Source organism: Panthera tigris, chromosome C2 (genome assembly GCF_018350195.1).
Source record: "Panthera tigris isolate Pti1 chromosome C2, P.tigris_Pti1_mat1.1, whole genome shotgun sequence".
NCBI lineage: Eukaryota > Metazoa > Chordata > Mammalia > Carnivora > Felidae > Panthera > Panthera tigris.
This window is the reverse complement of record NC_056668.1, coordinates 134,384,983-134,409,915: the sequence shown is the minus strand read 5'-3', so window position 1 is coordinate 134,409,915 and position 24,933 is coordinate 134,384,983.

Below are 24,933 nucleotides of genomic sequence, written 5' to 3'. Positions count from 1 at the left end.
CTATAACAGTCATCCAGTTAAGTTATCAGAAAGACTTGACCTTCCAAAGTGGCCAAGGGACCAAGGAGGGGAGGAAAGGACTCAGGGGACAGTGACGGAGACAGCAAGACCTAGTGGGGGAATGTGTACACAAGTGAGGTAAGGGAAGACTCATGGTTCCGGTCTTGGGGAGGTGGAAAGGTGATATTGGGAGCAGAGACATAGAGGACAGAAGGACTAAGTTCAGGCAGATTTCCAAAAGGGTGATGATGATCTCAGGACATGCGAGGCAGGAGGTACGGAGTTGATATTCCACTGGTTCTAAAAATGGTTTTTCACCGACAGCCTATCTCCTCTAGGCTGTAGGCCATTGTTAGCAGATCGTGAACAGTTGCAAAGATTTCAAATCAGTGTAGAGCTTTACCTCCCAGCAAGATATTTTTGGAAACTATCAAAATCTGGGCTCAACTGCTTGTCATTCATCTTATATGACTTGGCAGAGAACAGGGTAAGAGCCACCATTGCTACCAACTACTTCCAAACACAAAAGTTTAATGTCTCGTGTTAGCCAAAACACCTGACGAGCTGAATGCCGAACTTTGTTCCTACCTTTCTGCTTTATCGGCCTGTTAGCTGTAAGTTGGGACCTCAGAGGGAATTTTAGACTTCAGATGCCGTTTGGGAATTGCTAGCATGCAGGGCAAGCCATGCAAGAGAACATTCTATGATGATGGAATTGTTCTGTCCCTGTACTGCCCAGTATCATAGCTGTGAACCCACGTGGTTAGTGAATACTGGAAATGTGGCTAGTGGGACTGAGAACTGAATTTTAAATCTATTTCGTTGAAATTTAAGTAACCATACGAGGCTGATGGTTACCCTATTGGGCAGTGCAGCCACAGAGGATAATTGTAGCTGAGAGAGTAGATGAAATGATCGAGTAAGCGATAGGAACAGCGTATCCAGAATCCCAGAAAGAAGTGACATTGTAGGGTGAGAGGAAGCAGAGGAGCCCTACAGGGAAGCAAGCAAGAAGGTTGGTAGAAATTAGCTGAAGGAAAGCTAAAGAGGAAAAAGCTTTTAGGAGGGAAGAGTGGGCAACAGTTTCGGAAGAGGAGAACATGTAACCAGCACGAGGAGATGCAAAGACAAAGCCATTTCCGTGGACTGCGGATATTAGGTGGCCACGGGGACCTTTGATACCTACAGGAGCGTGAGGGATGCAGAATCAAATTGCAGGGGGTTTGGGAATGAACCGGTGACTAAAATTAAAATGATAACAATAATAACAGCCACAGACACAGCACCATGCCCAGAACTACATCAGAAAGCAGATAAAAAGACATCTTTTTCAAAATCACGTGTGGCTTAACTCAGAGTTATTGGAAAGACCAAACTGAGAAGGACATTAAAATGACTGTATTTCCTGACTTCTAGGATGGCTTCAATCGTAAGGTGCACCATCAAGATAATAATAACTTTCTTTGGCGGGGGAAGAAGGAGTCACCCCTTAACAGGTACACGCCAATTCTAACAGCCAGGCTTTCCAGACGCAAGAGAATGTAGTGTATAATATTCAAAGGTAAAAGGTCTTCCTTAAAGACGTTATGGCTTCTTTCCGTCGGAGAAGGAAACCTTAGCTCTATGGAGAGATTCCAATCAGTACTGTCACAGATTCTCAAAGAATTCTGGCTAAGCATTCTTGCGCAAATGGTAACTAGAGGAAAAAACATATGACGGTTGCCACGGGAGGTAATAACATTAAGACAAAGAGCAGGGCGTGAGAAGAGGGCAGGTTGACTTAGGTTCCAGAGAGAATGGAGACACGGCATTACTCTGCCATCACCGGCCTCAGTTACGGAGATGGGGCCAGCGAAAGAATCAAAGTCTGAGCACATGTGAAAGACCGCATATGCTTAGGTTAGCTCCGGGTTCGGGTAAGGCCGCTTGTGAATTCTGGTGCCGAACAAACGGTCCTCATCTGAGGCCCTGCCAGCATCCTCAGACAGTCGGAGGAGATGCAAACCACTCTTGTCTCACCCCTCCCCGTCCCCACTCCTGCCATTTCGGGTCCTTCCAGGTCAAAAAGGAGACTTTTCCTTCACCTTCCTCGGTACAATTAACATGGCCATTACACCTAGCTCACATCTTCAGGTGCACTGAGAAATATTTACTTTTATTAAAGAACACAGAATCATGGAACTAGAAAAGACATCCCCAAACCACTCCCAACCAGGGATCTGTCTTCAGACAGGTATTCGTTTACCCTGCCCCCAAAAGATGATTCTGTATTTCCTTCTTGCAGATCCCAAGGGACAGAGATGCAGTGCTTTGCCTTGTTTGTTTGTGGCCGCATTTTATCCAGATGTTGCTTATCCAGAACAGAGACCTGTATATTCATGGCAAAATGCACCAACCTCGAGGCTGGAGTCTTTGTTCAAATGCTTACTGTATTTGAATAAACACATTGGGGTCACTAAGTTCCTCCCAACAAATGTTTTAACATCTTCCCATTTCTTTCTTCCATTTGTTCAATTCATTTCAAAAATAATAATCGTTGTTCTTTGCCCTTTTGTCCAGTTTGTTACTCTGTCTTGTATTTTTTTTAATTAGGGAAATTTAGTGCAACATGTTATGCCTCTGATTCTAAATGTCGACAGTAAAGCTCTCCAAACTCATGATTTCTGTGGCAAATATAACCCAGTCTCACTGCCGAGTCACAGAGGCACGAGCATTAACATTTTATGCTATATGACAAAATACTGCACTTTTGGAAAGGGCCGGAATTAATGTTACTATGACAACTCCAAATTTCTGACTTTTATGCATGTAAAATTTCAAGGATACAGTTGCATTATAACACAAGTTTGTTTATAAAATCTCGCCTGAGCACTAAGATATTTATTACGAGTCCTCACTGAGACCGATAGAAAGTGTCACACCCCCCCATAGCAATACACATCAGTGAAATAGATGGTAGTGTATATGTGGTTGCAAAATATTATGAAATCGATTAAAATCTTATTTCTTTCATAGCTGCTATACTTATAAACACATACATACAGTATGCAGCGCTGGATATAAATACAAATAAAACATAAAGAGAAAACATATAAAACCTCATAAATATACAGTATCCTGCCTTATCAATATTCATTTATGCATATCTCTGCACTCACGCATTAATAAAAGCACATATATTGGATTTGAATGTGTGAGGGATGGGTAGGGAAGCTGTAATCAAGATATTCAAGCTCTCCTCTTCATGGAGAAGTATTACATTATCTCTCTCAGCCTATTATGTTTTCTGAAATTTCCAAATGTATGTTTTGGCCTCTTCAACTTTAGTCTTTTGCATTTAAGTAATGAGAAAGTTAAGTGCAATAAATGGATCACTCAAGGGCATTACAAAGAATGTTTTGATCTATTTAGAGCCTTTAACTTCAGAGCAAAGGCCTGGTTTAGTGTGACCTTAGTGAATTCAAACTGTTTTGTTTCACTAACAAGTGAAGCATATATTTCAATAGAATTAATGTATGACTAGCTTCTCAAAGAGGCTCCATTCTGGGGTTGGGGGGGTACTGATTTCAAAACTCCCTGAGACATATTTTAAAGAAAGCATCTCAGTATAATGCCAACTGATGAAAATTTGAGAGAGAGATACGGTCCTGCAGCTCTATTTTATTTTTGTTAGTAATCAGTGGCGCAAATATAGTTTTCTTCCAAAACACAAAGTGCCGGGACTCTTGCAAGAGATCTGGACTTTCTCTCAACAAACTCCAACATGTTCCCCACGGATTCAGGGGGACAGGGCCCTGCTCTCTATTCTTATGTGGTAACTGTTAGGATTGAGGCCCATACCTAGTTCTGAGATTCTTTCCTGCTTTCTGAGTCCTCACCTCCCTTAGATGTCTTCCTTTTCAATGGCTTCTGTCCTTCCTTCAGCAGCTATGAATAATGTGCCAACATCCTTACTAAAGGCCAATTGTTTTATGGAGCTGGGATGGATAATTAGTAAATTAATTCATTAAAGCTACCCTCCCATTATTGAACCAATCATCTGTATAAGCAAGATGTCCTTAGTTTATAAAAGACATTTGCGCCTGTGAGTGAATAATCGTGAACCTGTTCTTTTTCCTTTCTTGGCCGAATTTAGAAAGACATTTTACATGGAGTTCCTTTATGTCCTTACTAAAACAGCTGACAAAATATAACAGAGGCCAGAGGCAGCCTGGGGCACAAGGAGCCATGGGGGTCAACACAAGACTTACAATCAAGCTTCAGAAACAGAGCCTTCAATTTAGTAATAGCTCACATTTAATGAGTTCTTGTGGAGAGCAAGGTGCTATTTGAGATGCTCCATGGTGACGTGCTTTAATGCTCACAGTAAACTCACAAGAGTGAAACAGCAATTGAACAGAAAGCTAAGTGACTTGCTCAAGTTCATACAACCAGAAAGCAGTGGAGCCAGGATTTGAACCCAGGAAGCCGGGCTCCAGTCCACATTCCATTGCTTTTCTTGCCTTCAGTTTTCTCAGACCCCTTGAGGAGATTCAGGGTTTTAAAAAGCATAGAGTTGGGGCGCCTGGGTGGCTCAGTCGGTTAAGCGTCTGACTTCAGCTCAGGTCATGATCTTGTGGTCTGTGAATTTGAGCCCCAAGTCAAGCTCTGTGTTGACAGCTCAAAGCCCGAATCCTACTTCAGATTCGGTGTCTCCCTTTCTCTGACCCTCCTCTGCTCACACTCTGAATCTCTCTCTCCCTTTCTTTCTCAAAAATAAATATACATACATACAATACATACATAAATGGCATAGAGTTTTAGACTTTCTTGAGGCATCCCTATTACCACCCCCCATCTGAGGATGGGAGAGGTCTTCCATATAAGTAAAAGCTTCGGAGGACTTCCTGTCACTTGCAACAGCTTTGCCTCTTACATGTCTGATATTTAAATATTCTTTTATTTTTTAGAGACAGAGTGTGAGGGGCGTAGGGGCAGAGAGAGGGGGGATAGAGGATCCGAAGTAGGCTTTGAACTGACAGCAAAAAGACCAATGTGGGGCTCAAACTCACAGACTGTGAGATCATGACCTGAGCCAAAGTCAGACACTCAACCAACTGGGTCACCCAGATGCCCTGATATGTTTGATATTTAACCTACATCATTGCCTTTTAGTTACTGGGAGAAGAGAGAACCGAACTTAAACTTTAATGGTGAGATTTTTCTCTTTATAATCGTATAGGCTTCTTAAGATTAAAGTATAATCTCTGTGGAAAAAAACACCAAACAATCATTCTTAATAGTCATGTCATGTTAATTATCAATCCTTGTAATAATGACATGGTAATTAGCACTATAATATATTTTTTCTGTCTTTTCTATACATATTTTCATATTTTAGATAATATTGTATATAGTAATTACTAATACTGTTTAATACCAGTGTGTAATCACTAACATGCTAAGAACTATTTCATTTCATTTATATCACAAGCTTCATGCTGGCAATGTTATTTATTTATTACCAGGCCAATGGCTTTGTATTTTATTATGTGTAATATCTACTTTGTTTACAGTTGAACATTTGTTTTTCCTCTTTTTTTTAACTTTTATAGATAATACTGAAATGAACATCTTCATGTGTTCTAGATTATTCTAACATGGATAAGGTAGATTGGTAGACATGGAATTGGGTCAATGGGCTGAACTTCATAAGGCTCTTTCTGGTAGTTATTGCCAAATTGCTTCTTAGAATCTACTATACAATACTTGCTGGAAGCCTGAAACATTCTCTTATCAAGTTAAATCATCAGAAATCTCCATGGGAGGGAAGAAAGAAAGAAAGAAAGAAAGAAAGAAAGAAAGAAAGAAAGAAAGAAAGAAAGAAGGAAGGAAGAGGACTCCATATTTAAAACTCATTAATGTTACTTCTCAGAATGCCCTTCCCAAAGTCACATGTCAAGAGTATGGTCTTGACTTTCATTGAGAACATTGGGACCAAGTCTGGTGAGCAAAATCACTGTTTAAAGCATTATCTACAGCATTAGTCATCATCATCCCGTAAAAAGGAGCAAGCAAATTTTATCCTGTTTGATTAACTGGCACACATTCATCTTTTTTCATCTGAAGAAAATGTATAGGATTCCATTGTTACCTGGACAGTCAGGAAACATAAAATTTAAGTAAATATCCTAGAGTAGCCTACAAAATGAAATATAAACTTTCCATTGGCAAAACATTCTGCCCACCATTTTGTCCCAATCTAGCATTCCAATCACTCTTCTGTTATTCCTGTAAGCAAACTCTCTGTCCTGGACAATTTTATGTCCCACTTTTTTATGACTTCAGTTGTCTTCAGCATCCTCATTACATGCACAGTGCCATTATCTAAACACCTTACTTGAGTCTTACATGTAACTCTATTTTCTTTACTTGCCTTTTTAAGTCCAACTTGGTGACTAGGTCATAAGCCCAGAGGGTCTCTCTCATGTTTACATCCTGTAGGAATTCTTAGAGAAGAGGGTTTCGTATCTTAGGTTTATTTAGTTACATATATGGGGTCTATTGTGTATTCCCCAGGGAAATACAGTGAGGCAAGAAACTCGATTATTACCCCCTTATAACCCTTAAGAACTTGAAATCCCTTTATATCATAATAACCTCTAATAAAGGCATAGTCACTTAAGCTAGGAAGTCATTCTCCTGTACAATAGAAACATAAACTGCTAAACAGGTCCCGCTTTCATTGTTAGGGCTATAGCTTAGTAGAAGATGTCTGCTCTAGAATTTACTGAGTGGTTAGCAAAAAACAAATGTTGACTCAGTACTTATCGTGTGTACCTAACCTCTCTCTGAGAGAAGAGGACATTTCTGAAAACCCCCTTCCAGTTTGGTTAGGGTTTAGAAATTTCTTTCTGTAACCCTGCACCAGGGAACCTTTCTCAGGAGAACTGCTTCAACTACTATAAGTGCGCTTTGTAGAAACATCTCTGTAGAGTGCTTATGTTCTACGTAAAGCCGTTTTTCTTCAGTATGGAAGCTCAACAAACTGGCTGTACCCCTTTGTATCCTCGAATCATTTCCTCTCTAGTTTCCAGAATTACTTGAGAAATACTCACTTTATGAACCTCCCTTTGTAAAGTAACAGTTTGACCTGTGTGCCTCAGTCAAGAGCAGAGTCATAAAATGTGGCTAAACAAGGCACTTGAGGGAAAAAAAAAAATCAGGGTCAACGTACAAGTCAGCCTAGCAAAGGAATGAATTCACTGAGTGAAGTCACCAGGTAATGGGTAGGTTGGAGGCAATTGAATTTTCTCCTGGAGAAGTCTTAAACTCTTGGGAGGGCAAGGGAAGGAAAACAGACTTGTTGATCCAAGAGGCTCTTTAAGTCTCTCATGTCTCAAGTGTGGAAATGTCCAAAACTAGCCACTGAGATAAGAGAGGCATCTTCAAAACAGGCAGCAACAGCTTTCCTTAATGCCATCAAAAACCTGCAACAGAGAAAATGCAGAAACCGTCATTCAGATCCTAGAGACCGGGAAGTAGCTAATGGAGCCATATATTCATCATATTGATTGGCCCATTGATTTTTCCCCCCTTTTCAGTGCCCATTTCTTGGTCCTGTGCCAGAGATGCTCTAAAGAGCTTAAACAAAACTTACACCAAATCTTGCCAGTGGTCCCCAGGGAACCTACAAACTAACTTTATCTGTTGTTGAGAATGCAGCCACACAGGCGAATCCCCTCCAGAAACAATTGCAGAGTTCTGGATCCAAAAAACTGCTAAACCTACCTAATTAAGAGCCCCAGCTGGGAAGGGAGGTAAGAAAAGTCCTATGTGGTAAACATGGATGGTTGGGCCAAGAGGATATAAAGAAAGATTTGCTCAGGTGCCCCTGAGCAAACAATACTTAGTATCCTAATACCTAATACATTATTACAAGTGGAAGGATTCTTATCTCAGCATTGAGAGTATGGATAGAGCATATTCATTCTCCCAGAACCAATAACAGAAATTCTGACAACATCAACTCCTCAATCTGTTAATGTTCAAGCTCTACTTTTTAAGAATTGTTCAGCAGATTCCTGGGTCCACCTTCGGTGACTCTGATTTAATAGGGAACGGATTATAACAAGCAGATTCCTAGGTGAAGGGGGTCTTTGGAGAAAACTTGGAGAAACACTGCAAATATGTTAACTATAAGGGAGCAAATTGGACAGTGTTAAATATTTGAATGATTAATGATGATCTCCTTATTGTTGTCCACTTATGCTACACAGAGTAACCTAGAGAGCTTCTTGCCAGCCCTTGAGTAACAGAGATGCACAAAGATTGGTATTAATTAAAAGCTCTGGTTGCAAGTAGCAGAAACTGACTTACATCAACTCAAGCATATCAGGGTGATTTTATTATGAGGCTATGATGATATCCTACAGAAGCTTGACAACCTGAGATAAGTTACTCGAAATTCATAATACTCTGCCTCTCTTGTATCTGCTAGTTCTCTCTCTCCCTGCCCTCATATTCCTTCCCTGCTTCTCAGTTTATAAGGCAGGAAATGGCGGCCCTGAAGTTCCCCAGTTAACACATATGAGTTCTACACAAAGACCAAATTCCAGTTCTGACTTGGGTTAATTGCTACCTGTGGTACAATTAATGTGGATCCAAGGTCATCTAGAGGTCAGAGGCCACATGAAGGGTGAAAAGTCATCTTGAGTAGGGAGTGATAAAGAATTTAAAGTTTTAATTATATCTTTCTAGGTTTTTCTTCTCCCTCAAATCCTCTCACTCTAAACAGAGATACTTCACAACAAATCATGCAAAACGTAACCTCATGTAGCAAGGAAGCAATGACCCATAGATGGCTGTTTCCGAGAAGGAAAACAAAATAGATAGGATTTGGTCTCAGCACAGGGTCAGCTCAAGATACAATTGCCAAATAAATGGAAAGTATCTGATTCCCCTTTTCTTCTCTTTCCATGCCTTTACACTCTACCTACGTCTCCTTGCTCACTTCATCTTCTTCAATAAGTAGAGTGAGTGTCACTAATCATTTGTACCCAGTACGCATGGGTTAAGTTGATCTGTCTCTCACTTCTTTGGGGCCAAAGATGACCACAATGACACTAAAAACACCCATTTGAATGACAGAGCATTCATTTTATTTGCCCTGAAGGAATCTCTCTTTCCTAAGGCATTGGGCAAGCGAGTTATTCCTTGTGCTAGGATTTTAGTGAGTCTCACATTTGAGCAATAAAGCAAATCAAAATGGACAGAGTATGATCAGGAGTCCTGATCTCAAAAGCAGATGTATTCTCAGATATATTTTTTGGCACTCCGTGACCTATTTGCCTGTATCAGGAGATTTTTCTGTTTTTAAATATTTAAACAGGGTGAAAGAGTTCATTTCAGCCTCTGTGATGAGCAAACCCCATGGTACTCTTCCATAGGCTGAATAGAATTTTCTTTCTGAAAAAATTCATCCTCCAAAGGTTGAAGGTTGAACTGTGTGCTTTTGGGGTGGGAGTAGCTGAGGCGAGTTTGATCGCAATTTAGCAAACCTTAACATTCTTCACAAACTTCATAATCTATTGCTTGAGGGGCTTTTTACCTACCCGTGTGTTCTCTACTGGCAGCTAGTTGGGGTGTGTGTGTATGTGTGTGTGTGTATGTGTGTGTGCATGCGTGCGTGCGTGTGTGTTGTTTTTTAATCAAGCCACAGACTTCTTTGCTTGAGATTTTACAAGTTATTTCTGGATTTAATTTGTACATTTGAAGAATCCACAATAAGCATCTGGTCTTCTGAGGCTAAAGGTGCTTACAAAGGCTCCCATCAGAAATCTGACCCAGCTTCAAGTGAGTCTCCCTTTGAGTCCAATGAGCACAATTTTGAGCTTTCAGCTGAGGTGTGGCTCTTATAGGATGAGCTAGTGCCACTGAAATCTGTTAAGACAAGATACAGCAATTTGTTCCCATGCCTTTTCTACCCTCTGGGAATTCACAATCAGAGAAGGTCACTCTATACTGAGCCACCTTGTGGCATGTAGGAAAACAGCAGCCAAAAGCAGAAGTTCTGGGTGACACAAACATTTTGGGGACACTCTTTGGGGAGAGTGTGGTCGTGATTCATGGGACTTCTTAAGGCAATAAAGCAATTGGACAACAGAGCTTTTTTCGGCTACTCAGTTTGTCTTCTGTAACTTAACTCTTCTGGGACATGGTATTAGCCTAGTGATTAAGAGAGAAAGCTTAGGAGAGCCACCAAAATGAGTCACATCCTTACTCCACCAGTTACTGGCCATATAACCTTAAAAAGTGATTCAGTCCGGTGTGAGTCTCTGAAAAATGAGAAAGATAATGGTATCTACCTCATACTTTTGTTGTGAGAATTAAATGAGATGATATGTGAGAAGGGGTTGGCATATGTCTGGCACAAAGCTGAAAACTCTTTAAGTGGATAACAAGAAAACAATTGCTATTGGACTTGTTTGGTGAATTTTCACTATTGCTCCTTTGAAATTAGAGCCACGCTTTTCTTGTATGGTCAAAAATTTGATGGGAGAGTTGCCTTTTGAGAAAAAGAAAATAATCTTTTAGAAAATACTGTTAAGTCAGTGTATTCATTTTATGATTGTTAGATTCAATTAATCAGGTTAGAAGCTACTTATAGTTTCTCTGCACTTACGAAGAAGATATCCACCTGATGTCAAGGTAGGCTTTGAAAACTGCCCTTTTCTCTTTGTCTTCATTGTACCATATTTTACCAAACAAGATATCTCGAAGTATTAGGAGATACTAGTCAGAAAAACATCAGATCTACTGACAAGAACCAGGAGCTTCATGTGATGTTCATCGAGATGAAAGTTGAAAGTTGTTGGTGATATTCATAGGACCTTTCCAGATGACACAGACTGATTGTATTGAAAGCCCAGCTAACCCAAAACCAATGAATGAAAAGTCCCTTTCCTGTTTCCTCTCTGTCTTCATCCTTTCTCTTTATATTTTAACAGCAAGTGACTCCTTTTTAAGTACTGATCTTTTGGATACATCTGAAAGCTTCGCCCAAACCACAGACCCTTTGCCTCTGCCAAAATACAATGGACAATCTGTCAAAGTGGGGGAAAAGTTATAGAAAAATAACTTTTATTGAAAAGAATATAGAAAAACCCCCAAAGACTTCCAATTTTTCAGTGATCTTTCTTTCTGGGCAGTGTCTCAAAAAGAAAAGCGTTTAACAGAACAATGTAGAGGCTGAAACTTCACATCATTAATGGAAGGCACCAGATACCCAAGGAGATACTTCTCTTTCTATTTCTCAGGCTAATTCACCAAAAGAAGATCTTGGAAAGGTGGATTCAATGCACTGAAATAGCCAGAGTCCCGGGTCATGGGATAAGGCTGTGATTCTCCTTATCCATTTGGAATACACGTGAGATGGCATGGAAACGAGAGTTAGGGAATCAAAGGATATCCAAGTGTAGAGACATGGATATTTCGAGTGTTAAGGACAGAATGTATGTTCTCTGACCCTTCTCCATCCAATACATCATATTCAGTATGATGTAATTGAAATAGGGGGAAGCTAATTTCTACTAAGAAATTCAATATATTTTGTTGATTGTATTTTATTTTGAGAGGTGCTACAGGAATAGGAATTATCTTTAATATCCTGGGAGCTTATCATTGTACAGTACTTCGCAGTTTGAAAATCCCTTTTAAGTGGGTTGTTTGGTTTGATCTTCACCACAATAACGTGCACTCCACTGATCATTATTAGAATTCAAAATTGACAAATGAAGCTTGGAGAGATTAAGTGACTTGTTCAAGTCCACTCTGCTAGTAAATATTCACGCTGAGATAAGAAGACGGTACTGTTGGGAGCTTAAATGGAACACCAGGGAAACTTACGGAACTTCCCCCCCTTCAACTCTTTCAGAAACAAAGTATATTCCCTACTGAATAAAGTTGTGTTCGTACATGGTACCAACTAAAGAGACCAGAGACCTCAAGTAAGTATCTTGCCAGCCCTGTAATCGGGACCGTTCCTTTCTCTCTAAATGGAAGAGCAGTGATGATAATAATTAAGTTCAGGCTTCTGTACTTCCTTTCATCTGAGTCCTTCCGCCAGACAGGAAGGACCCACCCCCTCTACATGGTACGGGTCTCTTTTCAAGCTGGTCCACATCCGTTAACTATCTAGACCTTAGTTTTTGGTAAAGGCAAACATCTTAAGGAAAACTCAGGAGACTGCACCCCCAAATGTGTGGTCAAGTCTGTTTTGGGGAGAGCAGGATGTCAGAGATGTTTAAAACTTTTCTGAACAGATAAGGTTGCTGCTCACATAAAAAAGGGAGGTGAAGGGGCCATCAGAATCTCTAGTCAGCAACACCGGCGAGTTTAGTGGGGAGAGTCTGAAGGCAGAGCCTGAATAGGAATGTGAGCACTCCTTCCCTCCGTCCCTGCCTCTTCTCAGCCTTCCACCTGCAATAGACTGTATTCATATCTCCCAGAGGAAATATGCTATTACTGATAATATGATCACTGAAACACTGGGAGTGGTTAGATACAGAGCTCTGGCAGTGGGTTAATAAAAGGCCTAATGAAGAACAAAAAATCCTGCCAGTCGCTGTAAAAAAATATTGCCCACGGGAAATTATAAATCAGACACCATGGTGTGAAGTTAAAATATATATATATATATATATATATATATATATATATATATATATATGTCTTGCATTGGCTCGTTGATAAATGCAGGAGTGGGCAGACTGGTGACGAAACAAATATGTCACTGATGCCCTTGAAGTTTCAGTCCACCTCAGCATGATGCAGTTAAACGCCTCAGCAGTGCAAAGCCAAAACCACATTTACTCAGCCTTGTCAGATCACACTGCACCGGGCGGCAGAAACAGGATGCCTGGTCCACAAATTAGTTACAATTCCCAGAGCCTCACTCGCCTTTGCTCTTTTTATTTTTCTCTTTTTTTTATTTGTTTGTTTGCCTGATTCCACAGCATTAATCTCAATAGACTCCTAAATACTGCTTCTGAATAGAGACCTGTATTTAGAGTTTTCTTAATATATTCACATTGAGCTTGTCAGGAAAGAACCCAGTGGAAATTAGTTTTACGGGCAGCTTCAATGCAGTTCTTTCCACCAATATAGGAACACATCAAGGCAAAGGCCCTAACAGCCTCACCCTACCTTTTAGCTAAACTGTCAGTGATCTAGGAAAGGAGTTGGCCTCTCCAACACCAGGAACACTCACACACCTTGAGTCAAGAACACGTTGACTGCCTGATACTCACTGAGGGGTTACAGTTCATGCTCTTGGCTTTGCCCCTTCATGGAGTCACTCTTGCCTGTGACTTTTCTCTTTACCCCCACTGTCCAATAGGCCAGTTCTTCTTCTCCAAGGGATCACTTCTGCCAGCTTTTCACCTGGTTGATTGTGTGCCAACTGTTGAATCCCCATTGGAGACACGCATGCCCCAGGGTACATGGGGACAGGTGACCGAACAGTGCAGTGTGATTAGCGCCAACGAGAACCCCTCGGTCCTGCCCCCTCCCCACTATCACCCAAGAAGCCTGCTTTACATTCTACCTGCTGGAGCCGCTGTCACTCAGTGTGCCATTGAAAGAAACAAGGACAGGCTGGAATGTTTCAGCAACTCCTTTCCACTTCTTAGGAATTCCGAAAAGGCAACTCTTGAAATGTAAGGAAGCTCTATTAGGGAAACTTCCATCTCTCTTCAGGAATTTCCACAACGAACCTCCAATAGATTGTACAGGGAGACATCTCTACTTGTAACGAACATCTGGACCTTTATCCTGGATTCTTCTTCCATTTTTTCTGGAGATCTCTAAAACATCACCCCCAGTACTGTTGCCCTGGTGTCAGGGGGTTTTTTGGTCCCAGACATGGATTCATGATTCTTTTCTTTACTAAGGTGAGGTGAGAATATGTAAACCACACTTTACTAAGGATTCAGGGATGGGGGAAAAAATGAGAAAAGAGATAGTAAAGGGAATATACAATTTAGTCATCTGATACACACATTATAGCTTTATAAAGCTGTTTGATGGAGCATTGATTTCCATATGCCAGAACAAACTTCTGATGGAGTTTTCATGGGTGCACAGTGCAGCAAAATGCAAAAGAACAAAATGCAGTGAGATTTTCATATTATCTGTAATATATAGAGTAAGTTATACTTATTTTATTTATTCTGAGATTATGTCCTCTCTCTTCTTATTATCTATAAATAGTCCTCTCTTTGAGTAGATTACACTAGCATTCTCAGTGCCCTTATTTGGTAAAATAAAAAGTAAGTCATTCTGTGCTACTCTCCCACTTTTTAAATTTACTGGTCCCAGAAATCCAAAGACCTGGCACCCACCACAACAAAGGGGTGACTTCCTACCTTGTTCCCAATCTGCCTCAACATGACAGAGGCTACCTTCCCCCATCACCATGGAACACCTCAAGCATATCCAGAGATCCTAAAGTAATTCCCAAGACAAGGAGATGTTCTCCCCCAAAATATAGGAGTTCCCTTTTACTCCAACATCAAAGTACCAACTTCATATTTTTTTTATTCTGAGGATTTTTTTTCTTTATATTGAACTTTGAGAGAAAAACTGGTTTCTGGGAGGTGCTGCAGAGCTGCTAAGAGGACATCTACCACGTGGAGGCAGAAATCAGATCACTGGCTCTCCAGTGTTTGCACTGTCACTTTCATAAGGTAAGCCAAAGATCCCTTTTCCCGTCCTTGTACACTTAACAATGGTATTATATTTATTTGGTTGTGCTGTTATCAGAGGGAGCTTTGCAATGTTGCCAAATTTGCCGCCTCCAGACTTATTTATAGAATAAAGTCCTTGAGGGAATCTAGTTTATTTAGTCATGGTAGTTTACAAATTCCAGCTTATGATTGGTGTTACTCCATACCAACTAAATAACCCAACCAAGTTAGGTTAACTAATTCTTAACTCAGTAGGTTATGTGTGTATAGCTCTTGGTCTATGCCAAGTTCTATAAGGACTATGAAATGGCAGGTTGTTCACCCCTAATTTCTAAGTAGTAAAGAAATGATGTGTGTCCAAAGGAGGTCTTTAAGAGGCAACCGTGGAGCTACAAACCATTCTTTTAGAATGAGCATTTTTGTGATTAATTGTTTTATATATTTGGGGGCTCCTGTATTCGGTGCATAGACATTTATAATGTCTTCCTGATGGATAGACCCTGTAATTATTATATAGTGCCCTTCTTCATCTCTTGTTACAGCCTTTAACTTAAAGTCTAGTTTGTCTGATATAAGTATGGCTACTCCAGCTTTCTTTTGACTTCCAGTAGCATGCACTCTCAACAATAGCCAAATTATGGAAAGAGCCTAAAGGTACATCAACTGATGAATGGATAAAGAAATTGTGGTTTATATACACAATGGAATACTACTTGGCAGTGAGAAAGAATGAAATATGGCCTTTTGTAGCAACGTGGATGGAACTGGAGAGTGTGATGCTAAGTGAAACAAGTCATACAGAGAAAGACAGATACCATATGTTTTCACTCTTATGTGGATCCTGAGAAACTTAACAGAAGACCATGGGGGAGGGGGAGGGGGAAAAAAGTTAGAGAGGGAGGGACGCAAATCATAAGAGACTCTTAAAAACTGAGAATAAACTGAGGGTCGATGGAGGTGGGAAGGAGGGGAAAGTGGGTGATGGGCATTGAGGAGGGCACCTGTTGGGATGAGCACTGGGTGTTGTATGGAAACCAATTTGACAATAAATTTCATATTAAAAAAAAGAATGAGCATTTCGCAAACCCTAAGCTACAGATGAATAAGCCATCCCTTCCAGAATGTTGGTTTGATAGATTCTTTGAGTTTATTTTCTTTTGTCATTCCTGTTCCTGCTGTGCTGAGAGATCTTTAAGAAGAGCCTTAAGTCTACATCTGAATAAGGAGTACTCAGAGACATAATAGGAAGAACCTCCTGTCCACATCTGAATTTGGAATTAGAGAAGAAAAGGAGTAGAAGCTTCTGTGCCTGTATGAAGTTTCCTAAGGAAAAATGCATCTTGGGAATAGAGAGAAAAGCCTACGGGAAAACCCCCTCCCTTTCACTTAGAGGTTTTTCGTGTTGTGCAATTTTAGAGAACTGGGCTCCTATTTGACCAAAGATCCACTAAACGCTGTTAGGTAGTCAATAAAGAGAAGGATAGAAAATACATCTTTGAAATTGGTCCATGAAGTTTGTTGGTGGTCTTAAAGAAAGCAATTGTAGTGGAGTGGCAGGGATGGAAGCCATTCTAGAAGGTGTAGAGGAGTGAATTCAATGAAAATGCGGAAGTAACATTTGTAGACCAATCTCGGGAAGCTGAGCTGTTGAAAAGTGTGGGGAAATGGAGTAAAGAAAGTGTAAAGAGTGGAAAAACTACAGCATATTTGTACAATGGGAAAAATCATTGAGGAAGAGAAAGATTGATGAAAGAGAGAGAGAGGAAATGGCCAAATGAGCAAAGCCTTTAACAAATTCAGAGAGATTGTGATTGGGAGGATGTATGGAGGTACCAAGATCTGGAAAGAGAAATGATATGCACTTATTTTTAATAGTAATAAAGAAGAGAAGAGAAGAGGTGCTGTCGTAGGTCAGTTTGGATCACCAATTATGATGATGGAAAAAAATGACAAGACTTCTCATCTTATGGTTTCTATTTTCATAATGACTCTAGGTAATTAGCTGAAATGATAAGAAGTGAGAGTAGAAGAGATTTTTAAATGGTGCTCAATTTTTGTTTTAAATGTAGAATGGTTGAGCCGTCTTGAGGAGTCATGTGAGATCTGATTCCCCCCCCACACACACAAGCTATGGTATACGTCTTCATGTGCAAATACGGAAAAGGCAAGAAAAGTCGAACGAAAGCTAGAACTTCACAAAGTTCATACAACAGTGGGAGAGAGGACAACAGCATCAAGAAGATTTGCAAGGGAGTAATTATAATAATGGATCATGAAATCTCAGCTAGAAATGAAGAGGAGCGATAGCAGAAATGAGCTGAAGGGTTATGAGTAAGCAATGGGATTAACGGATTGACTATGTCATGAAGTAGGAAGTAACAGCATAATGGGAAGCTGTGGTCAGAGAAACACATGCATGCGTTTGAGATTTGGGAGTGGGTGGAGAGGAAAAGATCACTTCAAAGAGAAGGAGAGGAACTGAAAAGTCAAATTCCCAGGAATGATGAAAGGAGTGTAGAAGGAAAGGAAGATGCTGAGGTCAAAATTTGATGAAAGAAGAAGTGGCTAGAGGAACTCTGAACAATGGTCACGAGAACAAGATGATGGTCTGTCTAGAAAGGCAGAGCCTCAAGGGTGCAGGGGGTTGTGTAGGAGAGAGGGGAATACTGGTCGAACAGCAGCATGGTGCAGAGGAGGGTAGTAATGTGCCCTTCCAGTCCTGGCAAAGGACACAAAGACCTCCCCAAAAGAGAGGGATACTGAGTAGGGAGGTCAAGATTCAGTCCAAGGCATGAAGTCAGATTTCAGTACAAGGCAGGAAGTAGACATTTATCAGAGAGTTTGACTCTCAAGGGCTATTTACCTCCCAAGGGGAGGGTGTCAGGATTTGAAAATGAGGGGAGGGTGGAGGGTTAAGACAGTTGTCCAGTGATGAGAGTTCAAAGACTAGGGGATGAGAAGGGGACAAGCAGAACTGTGAGGCTTGATGGAACCGTTCCCAGGTACCGCCTTTTTCATAAACCCTGCCACAATTAGGAGCATTATTGAGTGTCTGCAACGCACGGGGTCTGCATTTTACATGCATGATCTCATTTAAACTACGACAATTTATGAGCAAGTGGCTTCATGTCCCATTTTACAAAAGATGAAATTAGGATTTAGGCCTTGTGACCTGCCTGAAAATACACAGCTTTTGAACAACAGAGCTTGACCACTCCTCTACATTGCCTGTCATTTAGTAACAGGTGTAGGACTGAAGGAGCCGGTCATCAACTGAAGTTTTGTAAATCAAGTCAGAGCTCTAATTCACTAAAGGAGCTCAACCTTTCTGGACATACTATTATTAATTCTCTGTCAGTGCAAAAATAACCCCCCCCCCCCCCCCGCCGCCCGCCGCAATGGACACATTCTCAGTAATCTGTTTGGCCACTCCCAATTTTTCTTGAAGCAAAATTAATTTGTATTAAGAGGTATAGTTACGTAGTCCTCTGGACCAGAAATGATCAAAGCATTTTACAGACAATAAGTAGTCTCTGTGACTTAAAAAAGAAAAAAATGACCCAGTAAGGTCAGTGGCAAAACAAGAATTACACCAAGGCATTATGACACTACTCACTATAAAACACTGCAATTCCTTACTCATTAGCCAAGCTTTATTTTTCATGGGATGTATTTCAAATGAGGATATGCTATAAGTAGAAAACAATACATACGGGTTCATTAGTCTTGCTCTTTTAAAGATAAATGCTGTATGTGGGATAAATGCTGTGAGCAAGAAATTATAAGCAGGTTCCCATATGCTAGATATCTATTTCCACAGCTCCTATCATCATGGTTTCTGGGCACTTTGACAGATAGATGAGGCTAATTCAGGCAACGCAGTACATTCGGAAGAGTAGGTGAAAATCCTCTTTCTCCTTAGCTCCCTGCCTCGAAAGACAATAATTCATTGGAAAGTAAAAAGAAGAAAAGATTTGCTGGAATGGAAACCTAAGAGGAAAGCCACACAGGAAGGGCAAGTTTTGATCTTTTTGTTCCAAGTAATAATGGTGACAGCACGACCCTTTGACCAAGGTGTTTGGAAATCTATCCTAAATAAATAACACTAAGTGGGGAAAATGATGTATGCTAATCATCCTAGCATTAGATAGGGAAAAAATTCCAAAGCAAATAAGATAGAAAAGGTGTGCAAAAGTAGGTGGTATTTTAAAATGATTTATGGTGTATATTTACCTGAATATTATGTAACTGTTAAAATCATATTTATAAAAACCATAAATTTATTTGGGAAAAATCTTATAATGTTAAATGACAAAAGTGGTAATATGTTAAATGTAATATGTAAAATGTCAAATAATTTAAGAGTGTGATTATAGCTGTGAAAAAGAAAAACATGAAGCATAGGAAAAAGATTGGGTTTAGGTGTTGAGACAAGCAATAATTTTTTAAATTCTTGCAGCTTCCTGTGTTTTTCAAATTTCTATTAAGAAAAAATGTCTCATTTTGGAATACAAATAATAATGCCATAATCTGGGGTGTGAGAGCTGGAAATTCTACCAAGAATCATCACATGTTCAAAATCACTCAGTACGGGCTTCCGATAAGGATATCATTACTGGCTAAAACTGTGGTATTTTTAAATCATATTTTAATCAAATTTTCCTGATTTTATATATCTTAAAATACATTAAAGTGTGGACAGTCTAAGGATTTTGACAAGCACACCCACCCATATGACCCGTCCACTCTCAAGATATAGAACATGTCCATTATTCCACAAAGTTTCCTTATGCCCATTCCCAGTCACATCCTCCCATACTTCAGGACCACTATAGATTATTTTTTCCTGTTCCAAATTTTCACATAAGTGGAATCACACAGTTTGCACTCATTTGTGTCTGTCTCCTTTTACTCAGTAGAATGGTTTAAGATTAATCCATGTTGCTGTATCATAGTTTATTCTCTTTTTGATTTCTTTATGCTTATATATGTATATATTATACATTTTCACCCATTCATCTCTTGGTGATCGTTTGAGTTGTTTCCATTTGAGGATATTATGGATAAAGATGTTATAGACATTTCTGTTCAAGCCTTTCTATGAACACTTTTTCATTTCTCTTAGCTAAATACCTACCAGGGAAATTTCTGGGTTATACGATAAGTGTATGTTTAACTTCATAAAAAGTAAACCACTTTCTATGTGCTTTTCCAAAGTGGTTTTAACCATAAAGGCTCTAGGAGAAAAGCTTTTCAACTTTAGGATAGACCAAAAAATTCTTAAGACACAAAAAGCAGAAACCATAAAAGAAAAAATTATATATATATATATATATATATATATATATATATATATATAATTTCATCAAAGTTAAAAATTACTGTTTTTCTGAAGGCAGCACTAAAGAAATGAAAAGGCAAGCAACAGACTGGGGGAAAATATTTACAATGTATATATGTGTAAAAGGACTTGCATCTGAATACATAAATAACTTTTACAACTCAATGATAAGAACTCAAACACCCAATAAAAACATGGGCAAAAGATTTGAACAGACATTTCTACAAAGAAGATAAACAGATGGCAAAAAAAAAAAGCACATGAATAAATGTTCAATATCATTAGTCATCAAGGAAATGCAAATTAAAACTATGATGAGATGCCATTACACTTCTACCAGAATATCTAAAAGTGCAAAGATTGACAATACCAAATGTTGGTGAGACTGTGGAGCAGCTAGAACTCTCAAACATTATGTTTTTTAATGAGATGATTCATCTCATGTTGGTTTCTCAAACAAGCAAAGGATCACTCCCTTGGGTCAGGTCTGCGATTTCATTACTGTTCTACTTGTTCTCTATCTCATTATGCCCTCAGACTTTGCTAATCTCCATAGCTGGATTATTGGATTTAGTAAAGCTAAAAATATCAAATTCTCTTTACATCAGGAAAGAAACAATTATTATTGGCCTGGTAAGTTATTTTAGGATATCATCACTAAAATGTTATAACTTTATACTTTTAATATCTCATTCCAACTTTGTTCTATGTCAATTGTCATAAGTTATTTTAGACACCATACCATATCTCCTTCTTCCCATCTAAATCTTATTATGTAATTAACCAAAAGTAATAAAATTCAGACCAGAAATAATTAGTAAATTCCTGGGGTATCTTTCAGTTTACACATCAGTTTCAAAAGTTAAATTTCCTTCTGACTGAAGTCAAGCTATATGAAGTCAATTAGAATGTTGATTGTGGGGGCGCCTGGGTGGCTCAGTTGGTTGAGCATCCAACTTAATTTCTGCTCAGGTCATGATCCCAGCATTGTGGGATCGAGCCCCCAGTCAGCTCCGGGCTCCGTGCTGAGCACAGAGCCTGCTTGAGATTCTTTCCGTCCCTCCCTTTGCCCCTCCCCTGCTCACACACACACACACTCTGTCTCTAAAAAAAAAAAAAAAAAAAAGAATGTTGATTGTGCTAGGTTGTGGAGTTTAAACTCTGACATTAGGAAGAGTCAAGTATCGTTTCATTGAGTCTAGGCTTTTAATATTCTTTAATACTCTCAGTCTATGATAAGACATTTCAGTAGTCCCTCTGAAGTGAAAACAGGATTCCTCCTAAATTTCACTAATTACACTTCCCTGCAAGCCTTGTTTGCTCTATTTTTGTGTTATTCTGATTTTCCAAACGCCAAATCAGATATTTTAGGGGCAGCTGAGAGGAAAACAATCTGAGAGATGTTGTTGCAAGAGTAATGACAATATTTGGATGATTTTTTGGAAAGAATGGAATAGATATTTTAAATCTGATTTTTCCTAGATCCTCAGATTGTTCATTTACCGGAGCTATACCATACCAAATGCTCTTATCATACCATAGCAGAAATATATTTTGATGATGTACTACTGAGACCTCCAAGTTTAGGCATCATATATATTTGATGGTTTTTTAAATTTTCTGTGGATTCTGCCCTACTTCAACTTCCTGTCCCCTTTTCAGTACCAATATTGATGGACTCCACTGTTCATTTCTTCCTAACTTTCTTTAAAATGTAAACATGTACAGATTCAATCAGATGGCAAAATTGTTCATGGTACAGCCTGTACTTGCTTGGAGAAACATATTTAATTAATTAAGAAAAAAATAATAGCAATGTGCAGGAAAAGCAAAAAATGCAAGATGCAAACTCCAGCTAAGCTCTTTGAGCCATTATGAGTGACCTCTAAACCACAAACAATGCTAAAGTTCTTGGGAAAACTTTGTTTAACTGGCACCCACAATGCATATTAACTCAGAAGCAGAACCCTGCCAAAAATGTAAACCAGTCACTGTTGATAAATGTGAAAAGAAAATTAGCACATGGGCAAAAGGAAAAACACATCTTTGGTGTCAACCTTTCCGTGAACTTCTCTACAGTTATTACAGTTGCTTTTGCTGGTTTTTGCGAAGGTGTGATGGATAGGGGCAAAGGTACACCTGGAGTGAAAGGCACAGCTGTTTGTAGTTTGTAGTCTGAAACTATGCCAGGTACAACTGTGTTCATTGTTTGTGATTCCTGATGTACAGAGCCCCTTAAGATAGCTGCAAAAGTGGCGAGTTTTGCGAAGTTCCCCGATTTGGGTTGCCCAGAAGACTCACTAGAATGTTTGTAGGAAAAGCCTCCCAAGGCCTAATTTCTTATCCAGATTCACTAAATCAGAACCCCTGGGCAGGGGGCCTGAGCATCAGCATTCCCTAATAACCCCTGATTCTGATGTACCCAATAAGGTCTCAGAAACTCTGCTAAAACAAACATTAGCAGCTGTGTCCAACCTAGTCTTCTAAGATGATAAGGGAGATAAGAGCAGAAGTAAGGTCATAGAGCCATTCACAATTTATCAAAAAGTCCAAGAGAAATCACACATGAAATCTACAACATTCAGGTTTGGCAGTTTGTGGGGATTTTTTGGTCTATAAATTTCTTTGAGGGATAGGCAATGGAGAAATGAATTATGTCATAAGAAAGCAATTTTTAAATTTTTTTATATCTTTTTAATGTTTATTTTTGAGAGAGAGAGAGAGACAGAGCATGAGCGCAGAAGGGGCAGAGAGAGGGAGACACAGAATCTGAAGTAGGCTCCAGGCTCTGAGCTGTCAGCACAGAGCCTGATGCGGGGATTGAACTCACAACCACGAGATCATGACCTGAGCCAGAGTTGGCTGCTTAATTGACTGAACTACCCAGGCACCTCAAGAAAGCATTTTTAGTAGACAAGTATCTTCAACGATGGGCTCCATTTGGGAAAAACTAACAGAGGATCTCTACTAGATAGCTGTGGCTTTTGCCTACACCACTGCCTACACTTCTTTGGGAAACAATACTTTAAATTTTTATTGTGAAAAGGTCCCTGCCCTGCTGTCAGTCTGAGTCTAGTTAAGCCCACCACTTCATTCTGGGATGAGCATGTGACCCAGTCCTGGATAATTCCAAAATCATATCCCCTCAGCCAGAATGATTGGTTAAGGTCCTTGAACATGACCCTAGGCATAGAAAGGTTGAGTGTCAGTTCTGGGCCTTTCTAGAAAGATAAGAAGGAAACCTGAGCTACGAGGACCACCATGATGAAAAAGTCTGTGTTAACATGAAGGCATTGCAAAGGAAAGCAGAGGCTAGCAAAGAAGACAGAACTGGTAGACTGACACCATTGGATCCCTTGGATGCAGATGGACATCAATTGAGCAAGATCCTGGACTTGTCAGTTGTATTACTGAATAAATTTAATTTTATTAAAGTCCTTCATCCATTTTTGTGAAGACCAATTTGAATAAAGTTTTTTTACCAACAGCAAAGCAACTCTGATGAATGCAAGATCCTTGTTAGTGAAATTGTCAGGACCATTAAGAACTCTAGAGATGCTTTATTATTCTATAGACAGCTTTTTTTGTTTGTTTTATTCGACAGACTAAAGCTTTAATTTCCCACAATCAGAACCTCAAGGAATTATCCAGTCGATAATTCAATCCATCAGCAAGTATTAAATGAGCTCCCCTCTGGGCCTATCACTCTGCTACGATGATAGGAAACTGAAAGTAAGTAGCAGGCCTGGTCCCTGCCTTCAATAAGCTCACAATCTTCTTAGAGAAAGCACCTACATTAGAAATAATTCAGGGAGAGGGTCACCTACCTGGGTGGCTCCGTCAGTTAAGCATCTGACTCTTGATATTGGCTCAGGTCATGATCTCACAGTTGGGGGTATCGAGCCTTTCACTAGTCCCCGTGCAGAGGCTGGAGCCTACTTGGGGTTCTCTCTGCTCCTCCTCCACTCATGTGTGTACGTGTGCTTGCTCTCTTTCTCTCTCTCTCTCTCTCTTTCCCTCAAAACAAACAAAATTTTTTAAAAAAAGAAATAATTAAGGGAGAAAGAAGAACATGGGTTTCAGTGAAAAGAAGTATTATTTAGCATGCCTTAAGTGCTTTATGTGAGCCAATCATCATACGAAGTGTGGTAGAAGGACCCTGAGAAGTATCACCACTGCTATCGAGGAGGTTATACCCAGAACATAAAACACGGATCCCAGAGATGATTTAAGTGCATTATAAAGCTACATGCCATAACTTACTAACAATTTGATAACTTCATACTAAGGCGTTAATGAGCGGCGTGGTAAGCACTTTACTAATTTACTCTAGATGCTCAGAGTCTCCTCTAGTGGCCTCCAAGAGCCACCAACTTCAATCTCGGAGGCTAATCTCACCTAAACATTGGACCTCTAGGGTTTGGGGTTTTGTCTAAACTTGACCACAGATCCCATGGCTTCTCCATTGAAACACGTTATCCTCTAAAAACTAAAACAAACCCATGTTTCCCGATTCTCTGTCGTCAGTTTCCAACCTTTCATCATCCCCCTCCTCCTTTTTGTCCTCCAGCTCTCCATAATTCTCTAACTGTCCACCACCTCTCCAGCTCTGCAAACTGTTTTCATCCCAGTTTCCAGAGTTGTCCAAGTGTCATGCAAAAGAGTTCTTGTACTAACGTAGAGAAGGAGATGAAAGGAATGACACAGGAAAGTAGAAATTGGATCCATGTTGATACAAAGTGCTATCTTTTTTTTCTTTTTCCTCTGTTTTTCTTCTTTTTTTCAACCTCCAAATCCAGATTCCTTTGGAAAGAAACCACTATGGAGTAAAGAGCTGTTTTTGAACTGCAAAAGATGACTTTGCTA